Source organism: Asterias rubens, chromosome 12, assembly GCF_902459465.1.
Source record: "Asterias rubens chromosome 12, eAstRub1.3, whole genome shotgun sequence".
Classification (NCBI taxonomy): Eukaryota; Metazoa; Echinodermata; class Asteroidea; order Forcipulatida; family Asteriidae; genus Asterias; species Asterias rubens.
In genome coordinates this window covers 4,266,989-4,286,154 of record NC_047073.1, presented here as the reverse complement: position 1 = coordinate 4,286,154, position 19,166 = coordinate 4,266,989, and the positions used below count along the sequence as shown (strand labels likewise).

The 19,166-nt window shown below is 37.5% G+C and overlaps 1 long non-coding RNA gene across 1 annotated transcript; it reads right to left on the bottom strand.

The window, feature by feature from the left end:
• Positions 1 to 14,634: 14,634 nt before the first annotated feature.
• Positions 14,635 to 17,383, bottom strand: LOC117297609. Its single transcript, XR_004519902.1, has 4 exons — positions 17,304 to 17,383; positions 16,400 to 16,631; positions 15,682 to 15,766; positions 14,635 to 15,337 (listed from the first exon to the last, which is right to left on the bottom strand). It is a non-coding gene; the product is annotated as an uncharacterized LOC117297609 (long non-coding RNA).
• Positions 17,384 to 19,166: the final 1,783 nt, after the last annotated feature.

Below are 19,166 nucleotides of genomic sequence, written 5' to 3'. Positions count from 1 at the left end.
GTTGTAAATTAATTGGTTAACATTCATTAAATGCTGTAGAAAGCACCACTGAACTGTAGAAGCAGCAGAGTTGTGCAAACGTGTGTGCCGGTCGGTGTGGCCAACTACTATCTGGAAAGTGTGACGACCTAATGATCCAAGAGTTAATGGTTGGGTAAGCGTTTTATTAAGTGAAATCTTGTTAATGTGGTGCTGGTAGTCTGTCTTACCGGTGTCCTACCTTACATGATTGACAAACTATTTCAACTTTCTCGATCTCCGACAAAAAAACGAAACCTAAGAAAGAAAGGATTTGGTTGCCTGTTGCAGTCTTTGGGGGCCTGTATCAAAAGTGTCAAGGACTGAGGACCATTGCACTTTTTTGCACATTTTTTACCTGATCATTTTGTTATCCTAAGTTGGTACCCGTCTCTCTATACTGTTCCTGTGTAAACGGGTCTACTTTTTGAGCAACTTCTCTACACTGGACATCCTCTTCTGATCTGAGAGAGCCTCTGAACTTGACGGATGACGGAGACTTCTACCCAGATGTTGGTGCGAGGGTCGGAGAAACGAGATTCTGAACATGGCTATTCACATTTCAATCAGGTACTCAGGCTTTTACATTGGTTTCACTTGTGTTAAGAAGTTTTGACTGTATCAAAAGGAGATATCAAAGATGACATTGGGATTGTGTAGGAAGTTAACAGGGTCCTTTATAGAAGGAACATCATCGCTTAGATAGATGCCGTTGTGCATTAGGTAATTGTGAATAGTGTTTAGATTTAGTTAAAACCCCTGTTGAACTGGTTGACAATATTCAGTCTATGACGTTAACTATTGGTCTATTTCAGTGACCAATTAACTAGGTTGTTCATTGTAGGTTTTGAGTGGTCAGCTTTATGACAGATTCTACAGTAGGTATGTTAACGACAATCAGTTGAGGAAATGATTTACAAATGATGTTGACCAATAGACATTGCTTTTTTTAACAAATACTGCCACTGTGGTGTGCATGATTTGTATACATTTTTCATAAACATAGTAATTTAGCTGCAGTAGGTGTTTTCAATCCTTCAGGGTATTAATAATTGATAATTGTGAACAGTTTTTACAACTGGTTAACCCTTTTCCAGCTGAACATGGGGACGACACTCAGGCGGTTTATAAACACAAAATTTGTTCAGCCGCAATGTTTGAATCTTGTTTCTCTAGTTATTTAGGTTGTTAAAGTGACAAAGACACTTGGTCATTAATATTTTGACAGGTTCTAAAAAGAGTTGGCAAGTTTAAGATATGTAACCCGTTGAACTGTTGGGAACAATTGCAACCTACTAGTTTTTTGTCAGTACAACAATTGTATTTTTTTTTTTTTTTAGATCTCTTTGAAACGAGACAAATTTTGTGCGATGTCCATCAATTATTTTAATTCTTTTATGGTTAACATGAGAATGTCTCAACATGTACAACAGCGAAATGTACAATGGATCAAACTAGGTATTTATAAGCGTATTAGCAGTATTACTATTAGTGTAGACTTATTCAGTTAAATAACCTCAGAACAAACATAGCAATTTTTCACATGGCTAGGTAGTTATAGGAAGCATACACACTAGTCCAGTATTAGTGTAGAATTATTAAATAAATAGCTAAATTAGTTATTTCTCAATTCGCTTGTTAGATTGATTTTGTTATGAATATTATGCCAAAAAGACACAGCAGGAATAGGTAATCTAAATAAGACGTCACTTGGTTACTTTAGTCATGCACTGTTTGCAGAATCGCAGGTGTCTTTCTAGATGGAAAATACACCAAGTTATCAGCGATCTTATCGTCACTGATAAAACCTTAATTTTCCGACTCATTTTTATGCAAAAACATTTGTAGTTTATAATTGGTACGAAATCATTAGCATGCAGTTGTTGGTTTGCAGGCTTACATGAAGTTAATCAGTACGAGTAGTTGTTGGTCCTAGATGTTCAATACTTTATTGGGACTTCATCAGCAATTTGTTGTTTCGTAGGATTTGAAACTTTGTTGTGCTTAGGATCTTATCGTCACTTATAAAACCTTAATTTTCCGACATCGAAGTCAGACTCATTTTTATGCAAAAACATTGTAATTTAAAATTGGTGCGACAATCATTAGCATGCAGTTGTTGGTTTGCAGGCTTACATGAATTTAATCAGTAGGAGTAGTTGTTGATCCTAGATGTTCAATACTTTATTGGGACTTCATTAGCAATTTGTAGTTCTGTAGGATTTGAAACTTTGTTGTACTTTAGAATTTGTTTAGAATTTAGAATTTGTTAAGAGAGAGGTTAGGTTTTTTCTCAGTCTAGTTATCCTCCATAAACCCAATGTCATCTACAATATCTCCTGTTATGATACTCAATGCAATGAAGATGCAAATCTGATGTTTGTGTATAACCTCACTTTTGACTTTTGACTTTGAAATTTGACTTCATTTGAACGTGTAATCACACACACTGTTAAAATGTTGCGATGTTTTAACAAATCCAAAACTTATGATTGATTTGAAAAAAAATTTATGAAGAAGTGTAGTACTTCTAATGCAAGTGAAACCAATACATTCCTGAGTATGCTGTTAATTTTGAAAAGAACATGCGTATTTTAGTTCTGTTTGTTGTGCTTGTCACAAAAATTCACAAAATTGTTCAAGTTCAGCCGCCATGTTGGAATCTTGTTTCTCTGATCAGCGCATCATCATCTGGGTTGAAGTCTTTGTTATTCTGATGGTACAGGACTCAATCGGTGATGGAGTGGAAGCGTCCTTTTACACTTCAACCAAAATTCAAACTTGAAACTTTACTCCAAGAACTTAGCGACGTGTTTGCCCGAACAGGGGGAGACGTCTGATGGTACACTTGATACAGATTCATCAAACATTTTAACGGGCAACAGAATCCTTTCCGACTTTTGTTTTGGACTTTGAAAAAAAAAATCTTAAGTTGTGTTTGGCTTCGGACTTTTAAAAACCAATCTTTTTAGTTTGTCAATCATGTAAGGCAGGACATTGGTAAAACAGACTATCAATGAAACATTAACTTGATTTAACTTAATAAAATGCTTTCCTTCCATTAATATTTAGATCATTAAGTCGCTTCACTTTCTAGATAGTAGTTGGCCACATCGACTGGCACACACGTTTGCGCAACTCTGCTGCTTCTACAGTTCAGTGGTGCTTAAAAAAAATCAAAAAAATCCCTTAAAAATTGCCTTTTTTATATAGACTAAGTCAGCCAAAAATATTTCTCGTGCCGTTGTACGGTTCGAAATTAACTGCGTAAAAAGTTTGGCCCTACCCCCCCTATTATTAAAATCATGATCAACCAAGTGCACCCCCTATAGGGGTGCAGAAGAGACTGTATTCCATAGCAATGTACACCAACAATGTAATCAACTAGAAATTTGCACATGACACTTATACAAGGCGTCAAATTCAAATTACCATTAGATTATATAGCTAGGTACATCAAAATGGAATGCAGCCCCTTATTAAAGGTATCGTCTTATAGCTTGTTGTGACTTTAAATAACAATAAAATGGAGTCCCATTGTGGACTTAGTCATTTTTTGACCAAATCACTAGCCATTGTTTGTACTTAGTCATTTTTTGACAAAAACACTTAGTAATTATAGGCTTTCTGTTTCCTATTGTGGACTTAGTCATTTTTTGACCAAAACACTAGCCATTGTTTGTACTTAGTAATTTTTTGAGCAGAAACTCATAGTCAATGTTTGGACTTAGTCATTTTTTGGTTGACTTTCTGGGTCCTTTTGTGGACTTAGTCATTTTTTGACCAAAACACTAGCCATTGTTTGTACTTAGTAATTTTTTGAGCAGAAACTTATAGTCAATGTTTGTACTTAGTAATTTTTTGACAAAAACACTTAGTAATTTTTGACTCTCTGTGTCCCTTTGTGGACTTAGCCATTTTGTACTTTAAAAACTTTCCAAGATTGAGATTATAAAGTCACAGAACAAGCTATAAGATGCGGCCTTCACAGAAGATACAACATTGGTAGTTACGCTATTGTGAATTGAACTTATAAGTTTAATGCGGGAATTTAGTGAACATGCATAACCTTTGGTAAATTTTGGTAAGCATGCAAGGAAACATTCATCTAAATGTCCACTTGATGTAAAAACTGTATTGAGTTAAACAATAAATAAAGAAATTTGTTTTGAAACGCTGCAAGTATGAGATAATGTTTTTTGTGTCCAAATTTGTGCACTCTATATGCAGTATATGAATACCAATGTTGTACCTTCTTTATAAGTAAGAAATGCAACCTGTAAAACATAAAGGAGTCAAATTTAATTAGATTTGTTTGAAAAGAAACAAAAAACGCTTTGATTCGGTAAATATTCTGAGTTCTTGTAAGATGAAAAAAAAGCACAACGGTTATTTGACAAGTTTGCAGAAACCAAATAGTTAATTTGGGTTTTCATGAGACTAGTTTTTTGTTAGCCATGTGGACTCCTTTTGGAAAAAACAGGTTACATTTCTTCCTTGGTTGATCATTTATATTTCTTAGCTATGGTTGTCATTTGCCAGCTGATGTATTCTCGCTTAAATTCTTAACTGGTTCGGGGTGTGGGGGGGGGGGGGGTGGTTAAGTTCAATTTTGAAACTATATACATTTGTACATCAACTGGCATATTTCGAACCATCAATTTAAGCAACTATCAAAATGAATAGTAAGGAAGCAATAGGAGTGCCTAAGCACCCCAAAAACAAAAATAGTTTTAATTAAAACATTCAGGAAACATAAACATACTACAAAGTCATAATTAAGTTCTTGAGGTTGGGTGGGTGGGGGACATGTCTAACAGTGTGGATGCACTAAGTGATGTTATTGTTTTCTTTCTTTGGAAAGCAAAGTTTGTTCAAATAAAGTATTGAAAATTCAAATAAACAATCTAGTCTGGTTTGCTGATTATTTTCTGATGAATCCTAATTTGGACAATTGGTTCTATAAACAGCTTATAACTTTGATGATTCCCTTCTTGGTGTTGATGAACTAATTAAAAGTAACTTTTAGAAAATAATAAAGGTTGGAGATACTATTGGTAATTATTCAACACCAGTCTCCTCGCTTGGTGTGCCTCAATAAATGCATAAATAACAAACCAGTGAAAGTTTTGGCTCGAATGGTCATCAAAGTGGAAAACAAAATATGAAAGAAAACCCAATATTCCATACATACAATTGTGTGCGTTCAGATGCATGAGAAAGGCTTCATGCCTGAAGCCTTTCTCAGATTCAAATATTTGGGGGTGAATTTTTTTTTCAAACACTTTCCCTAAAACTACATTTCACTTTAAAGGGTGTTTTTTCCAACAACATTGTTTTACATCAACATGACCAGTGCTCTAACTTTTCATGGTAATTCATTTTTGGAGTAACTACCAAGTATACCCTGCCTTGGACTACTCAAAATTGATAATCAGAACGATCAGATAAACTGTGCTGCTATTTAATAATAGTAGGATGCATTCAAAATTTTAAAGCTATTTTTGTTTCAAAATCCTTTTTTTGGGGGGGGGGGGGTAGAGTTACATTATTATTCATGAACAGTAATTCCATGTTTGCAAGTACAGAAACACAGTGTAATCGTTCCTTTTTGTGAACTAGAATCAGTTGAAAAACTCTTAAAATGCTTATTAACAGTATTAGGTAATGACCTCAAGTTTAGTACCGAATTGACAGTGCTTAGCCTGTAACAGGCATGATGTTTGACTCTTGAGGGGAAAAGTGAACATTTCATCGAGAAGAAGGGCTGACCTAAATGAAAGTTTTCAATAGAATCTTATCTGATTCTTCGGAGGCCCCCCCCCCCACCAAAAAAAAGTCATGAACTTATGTGGGTCTTAGGAGAAATAAAAAGTACGAGAGAAATTTTGGCAAATGTGTTGGTATAAATTACTATGCCCTACAGCTAGTAATAGAAATATACATTTTGGTTGCCTTACAGAACGGTGGAGGCTTTGTACCTCAGTGACTGCTGATGTGGCTGGAAAGACTGCTAAGATGCAGGGAGAGGCAGCACACACTTCTGATGAAAGGGGAACATTCAGACTCCACGAACTCTGAAAAAAGAACAAAATTATGTTTAAAGCATGGATGTAAATTAGTGTTCATACATATGAGGGGATATATAAAGTACCGGGCATTGGGAAAGTTTATTTCAGGACAGCGTCTTAATTAAGGGGACCTTTAAATTGTCTCCACATATACATGACATGTACAGTACTTCATGTCGTCAAATCTAATTCCCAACACACAAGAAAACAATTCAAAGACAAATATGTGCGCCCTGCGATTTAACTCTAAATTTAATGTAGTGCAAAGCGTTAGAATTCATCAGCAAAATCGATGTGGATCTATCCGTCCCTAACAATATTTTCCTCACTTGTATTGAGCGAGAATTCAGTGGTTTAATAAATATTTTAACACAATCTATATTTCTTCGATTTGTCTTGGGTATCATTAGCTGACAACGATTTGACTGTTACATATTGCCAAGACAATCTAGCCATAGAAACCCCCTCAAATTTCCTCTTTTGCATCAACACATGAATCATTTACCTGATTAAGAAGATTCTATGAACATCCGTGCAGTTCTCATCGTGGAAGTTGTTGAATTTTGATGTCGGTTTTCGATGTAAATAGTTGCAAAAAATCTGCTTTTTCACCACACACATGTGGAACACACGATGCCCGCGCTCAGAAAGAAAATGGCCGCGGGGAGAAAGGGGTTCATCAACCTCGTTCCCAGGGGTGATCGATCTCGCCGCACCATTTTGCCCAGCATGCCTTGCTCGACGTGCATGCGCGTGACGTAGTACGAACGGCATCCTTTTATTTGCCGAAATTTGAAAAAATCATACGGGGTAAGGCCAGCACTTTTATCAACTTTTGCCTATTTTTTTAGGTGCAATGTTGTGTTCTTAATGATGAAGTAGACTTTTCTAAAGCCACTTTTATTAAACAGAAACCAATAATAATATTTGAAGCAATAATTAGGAACAAGTCATTATTTTTTATTTTTACTTGAAAGTTGGGGCGAAACTTGAAAAACTTTAAGGGGTAAAGTCCTGCATTTTTTATCAATTATAGCCTAATGATTTTTTTCGAGGGAAAAGTTCACAAGGTTTCTTTTTCGAGCAAAAAGTTCACATGGCTATGATTTTTTTTTTCGAGCGAAAAGTTCACAAGGCCTCATGATTTTTTCGAGCAAAAAGTTCACAAGGCTATATATAGCCTTGTGATTTCTCGTAGAGTGAAAAGTTACAGAAGATAGCCTTGTGAACACATTCAAAATTTGACGTTCACAAGGCCTTGTGAACATGCTTGGGCAAAATTTGACAAGTTCACAATGCTATAGCCTTGTGAACATTTTCAGGCAAAATTTGACAAGTTCACAAAATTTGACAAGTTCACAAGGCTATATATAGCCTTGTGAACATGTTCAGACAAAATTTGACTTTTGTTTTGCTCAAATTTTTAGAGCCTTGCGATTTTATCCAAATTGGCTCAATGAGCCCAAAAATTCCACAAGACTATTCATAGCCATGCGTTTTTATCCGATTTTGCTCAGGTTGTACCAAAAATGTCCACAAGACTTGCGTTGTTATCAAATTTTGCCCCAAAATTCCACAAGACTATATCCTTGCGTTTTCATCCAACTTTGCTCAAACTGTGCCCCAAAATTCTCCAAGACTATATATAGCCTTACGTTTTATATTGTTTTTTCTCAAAATGTGCCCAAACATTTCACGAGACTATAGCCTTGCGTTTTTATCAAACTTTGCTCAAATTGTGCCCAAAAATTCTCCAAAACTGTAGCCTGGCGTTTTTATCCAACTTTGCGCAAATTGTGCCAAAACATTCCACAAGCCTTGTATATTTGTCAATTTTTGCTCAAATTGTGCCCAAAAGTTCCACAAAACTATATAGCCTGGCGTTTTTATCAAACTTTGCTCAATTGTGCCAAAAAAATCTCCAAGACTATAGCCTTGCGTTTTTATCCAACTTTGCTCAAATTTTGCCCAAATATTCCTCAAGACTATAGAATTGCGTTTTTATCCAACTTTGCTCAAATTGTGCCAAAACATTCCACAAGCCTTGCGTTTTTATTCAACTTTGCTCAAATTGTGCCAAAAAATTCTCCAAGACTATAGAATTGCGTTTTTGTCCAACTTTGCGCAAATTGTGCCAAAACATTCCACAAGCCTTGCGTTTTTATAAAAAATGTTTGTTCAAATGTGCCCCAAAATTCCACAACACCATAGCCTGGCGTTTTTATCCAACTTTGCTCAAATTGTGCCCAAAAATTCTCCAAGACTACAGCCTTGTATATTTATCAATTTTTTCTCAAATTGTGCCCAAAGTTCCACAAGACTGGCTTTTTTATCAAACTTTGCTCAAATTGTGCCAACAAATTCCTAAAGACTATAGACTTGCGTTTTTATCCAACTTTGCTCAAATTGTGCCAAAACATTCCACAAGCCTTGCCTTTTTTATTCAACTTTGCTCAAATTGTGCCCAAAAAATCTCCAAGACTACAGCCTGGCGTTTTTCAATTGTGCCCAAAAATTCCTCAAGACTATATAGCCTTGCGTTTTTATTCAACTTTGCTCAAATTGTGCCCAAAAATTCTCCAAGACTGTATCCTTGAGTATTTATCAAATTTCGCTCAAATGTTTCCCAAAAATTCCACTGCGTATTTTTCCAATTATGCCTAAAATGTTGCCCTGTGTCTGTATCAAATTGTGAGTGTTATTCTATATGTTCACGAATAAAGGCTGATGCTATTTACGGATAAGTCCACTATTAGTTGATTCGTCTGAACTCGAAACTGTTGTCTCATTATCTACTTGGCCGCCATGTTTTCCCACAAGCAATAAATTGGGTGTGTATCAATTTAATGAGAGTTTCCTTGCCCAAAATGAATTGCTAAAAGCGACTAATATACGCACCAATTACTGTGGGCAAAAATGACAGCCCAAGGGTCACACCGGGTAAGGTGGGCCCTCAATATTTAAGTTTGGGGGGGGGGGGTGGTAAGGTTAAGGCAAATAAAAGACAAGTTACAAGGAGAGTCATGTCCAATTTTTTATTGAAAAATTTTGCCAAAAACAAGCAGAGTCGTGCAAACACCTGTGCCTGTCGGTGGACCCCCTTGGCCACCTAGAACTTGTGATGATTCAAAGGCACAAGTGCAATGGTAGATATGTTTTCTGTTCAGTGAAGTTCATTAAATGTACTCATAGTGTCCACTTCAATGTTGTAATGTCTCACAAAATATAAACGAGCAAGATGCAATTCTGCGCTTTGGTTTTTAGACGCAAGTGTTGAGCAGAAGGTAGTCGCTGCTTGCTTAAATGAACTGATGCCCTCAAGGGCCAAAGATTTCACCGATTGTTGTCTCGCAACCAAGCTGCACTGGTGGTGCCCAGAGATGTCGAGGCTTGTTCAAATGGGATTCGAACTCAACAGATGATGACGACTTCTGTCCAGACGATGATGTGCTGGTCGGAGAAACAAGTTCTAATAATGGCCACTAATTTCCCCCTTGCTTTCCATGGGGCTGCAATTTGGACGTTCAGCTGTAGTACACTGACAAAATGGCTACAAGTGAACTTGTTTTTTGACCAACTTTGATTAATAACAAAGTTTATGAGTGTTTAAAACACTAGATATGTATCAACCAAACGCTCAGAGAAAAACACTTGACATATTCACAAAAACAGTTAAAGTACGGTGAATAGTGATGTTTTCTCACAACATGCTTGCCAATAAATGATACAAAGATGACATTGGATTAATATAACTTCTACCATCCTAAAATAGAACCAACTATGACCATAATGTATTTGATTTACTTTGTTGCAGACCACTGTAACTAATGACGAAGTAGAAAATCGGAATGTAATAACAAAGTCAGCTGAGACGCATCTTCACAAAAGAATAGGGGGGAAAAAGAATCAATTTAGGATACAACTGTTTCCTAAATTGACGTTTTAAAAGGGATGCTTTTACTAGGCTTGCATTTACCATTTCTGGCCCGGCAGAAAGAGGAAAAAATTAATTAACTTGTGACGTTTAATTCCCCCTCTAATTATAATGTAATAAAAATGAGGGACTATGATACCCTAAATTGCTGTCTTGTTATGAATACTTTGACTTTGGTTACATTAACACATTGTTGACCTTGCAAATAGGAAAAAGGGACTAAATAAAATTAGGAACAAATTTCTTTGCAACTTAGAAACAACTGTTTCCTAAATTGTAAACTGAAGCTTTTGAAAGGAATACTTCCACTGTGTTTGCACTTATAGTGACCTTACAGTACGACAAAACTTGTGTACAACTGATTTCCCCGCAAATTACTATCTAATAAGGCGAAGGACTAAAGTAAACCTCTTGGCAATTTTGGGCACAACTGTTGCCTAAATTGAAGGTTTTTAAAAGGAACACTTAACACACAAAGGAAGTGTGAGCAACTAAGAGTAACACAAGGGAAAGTGTCTGAACTCAACACACAAATGAAGTGATGAGCAACTCGGAGTAACACAAGGGAAAGTGTCTAAACTCAACACACAAAAGGAAATGATGAGCAACTCTGAGAAACACAAGGGAAAGTGTCTGTACTCGACACACAAAGGAAGTGTGAGCAACTCAGAGTAACACACGGGAAAGTGTCTGTACTCAACACAAATAGAAAATGTGAAAACTCATGCAGAGTAACACAAGGGAAAGTGTCTGTACTCAACACACACACGAAGTGGAGCAACTCAGAGTAACACAGGGAAAGTGTCTGTACTCAACACACAAAGGAAGTGTGAGCAACTAAAACTTACACAGGGGAAAGTGTCTGTATCAACACACAAAGAAATGTGAGAAACTCATGCAGAGTTACACAAGGAAAAGTGTATGTACTCATCAACACACAAAGTGTGAGCAACTCAGAAAACACAGGGGAAAGTGTCTATATTCAACAAACAGGAAGTGTGAGCAACCCAGAGTTTCTCAGGGGAGAAAGTGTCTGCACTCAGCACACAAAGGAAGTGTGAGCAACTCAGAGTTAACTCAGGGGAAAGTGTCTGCACTCAACACACAAAGGAAATGTGAGCAACTCGAAAAACACAGGGGAAAGTGTCTGTAATCAACACACACGAAGTGTGAGCAACCCAGAGTAAAACACAGGAAACTTTGCACTCAACACACAGGAAGTGTGAGCAACTCATCAGAGTTACTCAGGGGAAAGTGCTGCACTCAACACACAAAGGAAGTGTGAGCAACTCAGAGTAACACAGGGGAAGATGTCTGTACTCAATACACTAAGAAATTGTGAGCGACTCGGGGTTCTGTGGTAAAATTCTTATCCTAGAATAAGATTTAGTTTGGACTAAACTTTCATTAGAACTTACGCTGCTTTAAAAATAAATTAGTTGTACAAAGTGTGATTTTAAAAACCATGGTCTTAGATAAGTTGCCAATGTCTCTATAAGTTTTATAGAACTTTTATGATACTCTCTGTTTGGCATTGCTTTGAAAGCTAAATCTGTGATCTCCTGCAGTAATTTCCCCTTGACAATGACCAGACCCCAAAGAACCTTGACATAGACCTGACCTTTGACCTCTTCTAAAAACAATCAATTCAAAAGAAACTACAAACTACAGTTATCCAATGTCATCTTTGGTATCAAAAGGCAATAAAATTGGTGTTCTTACTAGGATATTTTGGATGTGAAGTGGCATGACCAAGCAGAACATGTTTCTCCAGCCCTCATATCATCACCTGGATAGAAGTCCTCATCATCCACCTAGTCCAGATTCCATTGGCTCAAGCGAAGACATCTCTTGGCACCTTTGATGATCATGAAAGATCCCCAGTACAAACCTGTTTACTCAAAAACAAAAGAATGACGTGACCAACAAAAGGCTAAATAATAATAGGCCCTCATCCTGATGTCTTGAGAGATCGACCAGAACGTTTTAGGGACCAACCACTACCTTCCAGCTCAGGCCCTAGTACGAATGCATGCTTCCAAAAATGCTCCCTCTAGCTTGTCAAATTGTGTAAGGCATTACACCAGTAAAGGAGAACACTAGTTGTGCATCTAAAAGAATTTCACTGAACAAAGAACATACCATCCATTGCACCCGGCCCGAAGGACCACCACTTGTTCCAGGCAGCCGAGGGGGTCCACCAACAGACACAGGTGTTTGCACAACTCTGTGAGTTTTTCAAAGGGTTTGGATGAGGCCCTAACATACATTCATCAAAATGAGTTGCTCCTACACAACGAGTCCATGTTTTAAATCTTAAAAAATTCATTAAAAAACCCTGATCCAAAACAAACAAAATTGAAGAAAAGCAAAAACAAAATGATGTTTTCCCTTAGGATCTGAAAGATACGAAAATACTAACGAAACAACAAATATTGCAATTCATTTTGTTAGAAATGTCCTCATCTGTGCAAGATACTGACATTTCCACAGTTTTGATGTCATGTTTGATCATTGAAACAAAATTAATGGCTTCGCTTGCAAGAAAAGTCCTTACTTTTCAAAAATCTGACAGAGATTTCCATAGTTTTATTTTCACGTTTGGTCATTAAAACAAATAATGGCTTCACTTGCAAGAAAAGTCATTACTTTTTGAAAACTGCGATTTCCACAGCTGTTTTTAAAGGCAGTGTACACTATTGGTAATTGTCAAAGACTAGCCTTCACAGTTGGTGTATCTCAACATATGCATAAAATAACAAACCAGTAAAAAATTTGAGTTCAATCGGGGATCGAAGTTGCGAGATAATAATGAAAGAAAAATAACCCTTGTCACACAAAGTTGTGTGCGCTTAGATGGTTGATTTCAAGACCTCAAGTTCTAAACTTGAGGTCTTGAAATCAAATTCGTGGAAAATTACTTTTTTCTCGAAAACTATGGCACTTCAGAGGGAGCCATTTCTTACAATGTTTTATACCATCAATCTCTCCCTATCACTCGTTACCAAGAAAGGTTTTATGCCAAAAATTATTTTGAGTAATTACCAATAGTGTCCACTGCCTTTAATGTTTGGTCATTGAAACAAAGTTAATGGCTTCAGTTGCGAAAAAAATCATTAATTTGTTAAAGTTCCACTCTTTTAAATGGTCTCGCTTTTAAGTAGGAGCAGCTCGTACATTTGACTGAAATAATTCAAAGACATATGATTCAGAATTGATTGTTAGTCAAAATAAATCAGAATGAGTTTGCATTTTGCATAAAATCAAGATCCAAAAGTTTTGTTTAAAACATCTGTTAACAGTTTCAATCAGAGTGCTCCCAGACTGGTAAAACTGTACCTCAATAAGACAACAGTGCCCTGATTATCCGCAAGAGAAGGTGTCAATTATATTCATCCAAAAGTTCTGCCACCAGAATGGTTTAAAATGTCTTTAAACAGTTTCAAGCAGAGTGATCCCTGACTAGTAAAACTATTTCCCAAGAAGACAATCAGAGTGCCCTGGTTATCTGCAAGGGAACTTTTTCTTTGATTTTCCAATATTTTGTTTTGTGCGTTCGGCATTTACAAATCTGAATCATATATCTTTGAGTGTAAAGGGATGGATCTTTAATAACTAAAGAGGACGTTTCAGTAGTATACCACACACAGGGGGTAGTGCGGGTAACTCTAAACACAACTCAGAGTAGGTAAAGGGGCTAAACCATACAAGGGAAAGTGTCTGTACTCAACACACAAAGGAAGTGTGAGCAACTCAGAGTAACACAGGGGAAAGTGTCTGTACTCAACACACAAAGAAAGTGTGAGCAACTCAGAGAAACACTGGGGAAGTGTCTGTACTCAACACACAAAGGAAGTGTGAGCAACTCAGAGAAACACTGGGGAAAGTGTCTGTACTCCACACAAAAAGGAAGTGTGAGCAACTCAGAGAAACACTGGGGAAAGTGTATGTACTCCACACAAAAAGGAAGTGTAAGCAACTCAGAGAAACACTGGGGAAAGTGTCTGTACTCCACACAAAAAGGAAGTGTGAGCAACTCAGAGAAACACTGGGGAAAGTGTATGTACTCCACACAAAAAGGAAGTGTAAGCAACTCAGAGAAACACTGGGGAAAGTGTATGTACTCCACACAAAAAGGAAGTGTGAGCAACTCAGAGAAACACCAGGGAAATTTGTACATACTTAACAAACAAACAAAGTGTGAGCAACTCAGAGAAACACTGGGGAAAGTGTATGTACTCCACACAAAAAGGAAGTGTGAGCAACTCAGAGAAACACTGGGGAAAGTGTATGTACTCCACACAAAAAGGAAGTGTGAGCAACTCAGAGAAACACCAGGGAAATTTGTACATACTTAACAAACAAACAAAGTGTGAGCAACTCAGAGAAACACTGGGGAAAGTGTCTGTACTCAACACACAAAGGAAGTGTGAGCAACTCAGAGAAACACTGGGGAAAGTGTCTGTACTCAACACACAAAGGAAGCGTGAGCAACTCAGAGTAACACAGGGGAATGTGTCTGTACTCAACACACACAGAAAGTGTTAGGCACCCCTGGCACACCCCGAAACGTTGAGTAATCTACAAAAACAATAAACTAATAAATAAAAAGTCAAATTTTGTTTGACGCCTAAGAATTTATACACTTAAGTGTCTCCAATTTCAGTCATTTAACTCTGTATTTTGATATAAGATTTGACATTTCCAGAACACCAGGCACAGCAAGATTTTGTGCTGTGTTTTTTACATTGTTATGGCTGTGAAAACCAAAACCATACAAATCAGATATTGCATGCCTGCTAATTGCTGATATATGAGATGGGCCAAAACCCCCGTGGGGACAAATTCCCATGCCGGCTCCACTATATGGCAACTTATAAGTTTGTCAACTTCATACATCAGCATACATCTAAATTTAGTGAGCTTAATGAATGTGCTACAATAGCGAAATATTCTTCCAACTCAGCCCTAGACAACGTTTCAGTTTATAAACTTGATAATTCACGACACAAAGTAAAAGTATGAGCCACTCTTAGTGGAAGTGGGAGAAATTCACAACACAAATTGGATGTGCAAGAAATTCACAACACAGGGGGAGTGCAGAATTTCACAGGGGAAAGTGTGATCAATTCTACACACAAGGGAAAGTGTGAACAACTCACCACACAATTAACAACGTAAAATCTATGCCCGCTATCTACAACTAATTACAAAGTATACAAATAGGTTGAGGCATCGATGTTGATGGTTGTATGATCGATGAGCTGCAAACTCCTTGTGAATATACGGAACTCTCTGTCTGGATTTAGTTGATCTGCAGAAGATGGAAAAAAGGGAACAAGAACAAGATTTAACATCTTCGTTGATATAGCAATCATCATTTATTAATAAGGCAATGTAAAACATATATGCGACTAAATGATTGAGGCACCCCAGGGTAGAACTCTAAGTCGCACAAGTACTCTTTGGAGTTTAGTAAATATCGCCTCACATTATGCTTCTTTACTACTATAGCCATGATAAAGAGGCAAAAGTTTGAAAGATTGCGAAGGGTTTTTACGCTAGTAACCAAGGAATACCAGGGTATTAACCCAAACTACTTGGATTTTCCTTAGAAATATTAAATCTGTTTGTCTCAAACCAATAATGTTTACATACCTGTAAAGTTGATTGATTGTTCAAGGCAGAGGTACTCCCATTCTGAATGAAGATCTGACACTCTCAAATGTCTGGATTTGTTGATCTGAGTAAATGAAACAAGGTTAGAAAACGAGTTTAAAAGCCATGTACAGATATTTTAAAAAGAGCAAATTCATTTGAATCTATAGACCATGTAACCTGTGACATCAAAACATGTTTAAAGAAGATCCATCACCGAGGCTGGACTTCTATTCCTGCTGGCATGATTTGTAAATGAAAGAAAACGTTGTATCATAACTGTAATGTCTGATTTTTATCAACCTTTGATATGATACCCCCTGATACCTCATCTAAAACAAGTGGGAAATTACAAGACAAATGTAATAATAAGTTGGGAGGCTATCCTTACTTGCAGCTAAGAGCTGAATTGCGAAGGACGTGGCTACAACTGTTCGAGAAACACGCATGCAATGGCACCTCTGGCAGCCAGCCACATCAACTCATTGTGACCACGGAGCACAGACAGATATCGAAAGTGTGTTATTTCTTTCCTAAGGGTGAAAAACCAAATGGTCTGGAAAACCCTTGTGGCACAGCCGAGAACCAACGCACAACTCAACTCACAAACGGCCCTGGCCGGGTATCAAGCCAGGGTCACCTTGGTGAGAGGCGAGCGCTTTACTCGCAAGCCAACCATGTCACCCTGAGATAGTGTTTAAAAAGGAGTGCATCATACCTTTGATGTTATTTAGATCTACGAAGTCTACTCCTCAAGGTGTAGTTTGGGTCTCTGTCTGGGAGTAGGGTAGACTCTGGAGAAGGCTTGATGAGCAAGACAGTCAGTTGACTCTTGAGGGTTCGCTTCTCCAAGGGGTTCACTTGCAAAGGACGACCCAGTGGTTTGAGTTCATCAGGGTGCCACTAAGCATCATCTCAGGACTCTGTTTTGTCATGGTCATAGATGGATCCTGTTTGGACAGAAAAGAAATAAAAACAATACATACATGCAGGGTTACAGTCTTTGCCAAACAATCATACATTGTTGTAAAGCATTCTTAGTCTCAGCATGGAGCAATAGTCTCAGTTTGTGTGAAAGGTTCATCATATTTTGAATTGACAGAGTGAAAAAAGGGGCATGTCGTGGTCGAGCAGTTGAGAGCATCAGACTTAAGCTCTGGGCTGGATTTCACAAAGGTAGTCCTAATATAGGACTAGTCCTCGGCAATGCTAAGAGATAGGACCAGCATTGCCTAGGACTAGTCCCAAGTTAGGACTACCTTTGTGAAATCCACCCCAGAGTGTTTTTGATTATCGGAGTGTAGTTTCGAGTCCAAGCAGTGTCACTTGATCATGCAGTGGGTGTTTTCCTGGCTGATAAACTTAGTTAGGTGGTAAACCATTCAAACTGATAGTTAAGTGAAGCAAACACATTTATGCATCAGGCAATTACATCAACACAAACCAAATTGATACACGCTCTTTTTCCCCCAAACAGAGGACACTGGCCAAAATATACCCTTCAAGGCAGTTTTACAGCTTGGAGGTGATTGGCAAAAATATGAGCGAGTGCCAGCTGTTGCCAGTAGAAAGGTGGGACATCTCATGTTTGAATGGGAAAGGGAAATAATTGTTTATCTTACCTTTGGTTCCTTGAGATTGCCAGTGTTCATGTTTGGGGCTCGAACGGAGGACAATGGACGGTTTAATAACTCTTGGGCGGAGTAGGGGTGTCTCTCCTGAAGGCTCGAGCAAGGGGAGTGGTCGACTCTTGACTGTTTGCTTGTTCAAGGGGTTCACCTGCAAAGTACGACCCAGTAGTTTGAGTTAATCAGGGTGCGAAAAAGCCGAGTAAAAACATCACTGCGTGCGCGTGTCTTCGGTAACGCAGCAGTGTTACTGCAAGGCATATATTACTAGCATTCGGCTTCTAGTTCAACTGTAGGCCTACGCTTTGTTTGTTTTGAAAGATCTTTTATTTTCAATTAAAATGACAAAGATCTACTTGGATGTTATATAAAACAAATAATGAATGTTTTTCATTCGTGCAATGGTGCGAATAATTATGTTCATTCACAACTAGGCTACAGAAAAACTTGATTTATATCAGAAATAACGATTCAAAAAAGAAACTAAAACTTACCACAATGTTCCTTAATACTTGTAAATATGTGGCTTAAAAGGTGTACTTTTTGATGGTTTTCCAGTCGAGCGGCCTGGCAATTTGTCCACCTGTGTAGCGCCATCTTTTGGAAACGACCACATAACACCCCAGTCAGAAAAAAAACACCTACGCCGGGATCTTCAAGTTCCTAGTAAAAACTACATTATGTTTAACAATTTATCCAAAGCGATCTTCAACTTCTGTCAAATAATTTAGCTTGGATTGCTGATGCCTATATATTTAATGGCAAAAAGCATCTTTATTTTCACAGCAAAATCTAGCAGGCGGAGGAATATTTCCCGAAGTAAATTTGGGACCTAACACTTTTCACCACGGAGGCGTTTTATTGTATTTCCAACACCCCAGCAAGAAATAAAATGGCCACCGCTCTCCAGCCACCCAGAATGCAATGCGAGTCATCGAAATATTGTCTCTTCTTAATTTGGAAGAAACAACTAGGTCAAAGAAAACAACTTTATAGTGAAAATTTCAAGAAAGATAAAATAAATATCTCCTGGGAAAGTTTCAGTTGAATAATAGTGCCTACTTGTTGAGAACACAACACATTTTCAGGCACTTTCAGGCAAAATTTGATAAGTATACATACCGGCTATAGTCCATTGTACACATTTTAGAGTAAAATTTGATGAGTAGGCCCTAACAATACTTAGCCTTGTAAACATTTTCAGGCCAACTTGATAAGTATACAAGGTTATAGCCTTGTTGCAGTTCTTGGCCAATTTTCTTTGCATTTTTAGGTAAAGTTTGATATGCAACAAGCCTATATTTGCCTTGTACACATTTTCAGGCAAAACTTGATGAGTACACAGCCTTGTTCTTTTCAGGCAAATTACACAAGGTCTTTTAAATATTTTCAGGCCAACTTGACAAGTACACAAGGCTATAGCCTTGTTGCAGTTTCATGGCAAATTTGTTGCATTTTGAGGCAACATTTGACATGTACACATTGCTATAGCCTTGTACACATTTTCAGGCAAATTTTGATAAGTACACAAGGGTATAACAGCCTTGTACACATTTTCAGAAAATTTGTTAAGTACACATGGCTAAAGCCTCGTTGCAGTTTATGGCAAATTTGTTGCAGTTTTAGGCAAAATTTGATATGTAAACAAGGCTATAGCCTCGTTGCATTTTAGGGCAGGTCACTTAAGATGGAAAGCATGCCAGATTAATATTCAAGTCATAAATTAAAACAATACTGTACAAATAACTTGGGAAATATTAGGAGGGTAAAATTCTGCATTTCAATAATTTGATGTTTAATTCTCATTTTATTTCAATTCTTCAAACGAGTTACAGGACTTCCAATTAAGAAATAAAT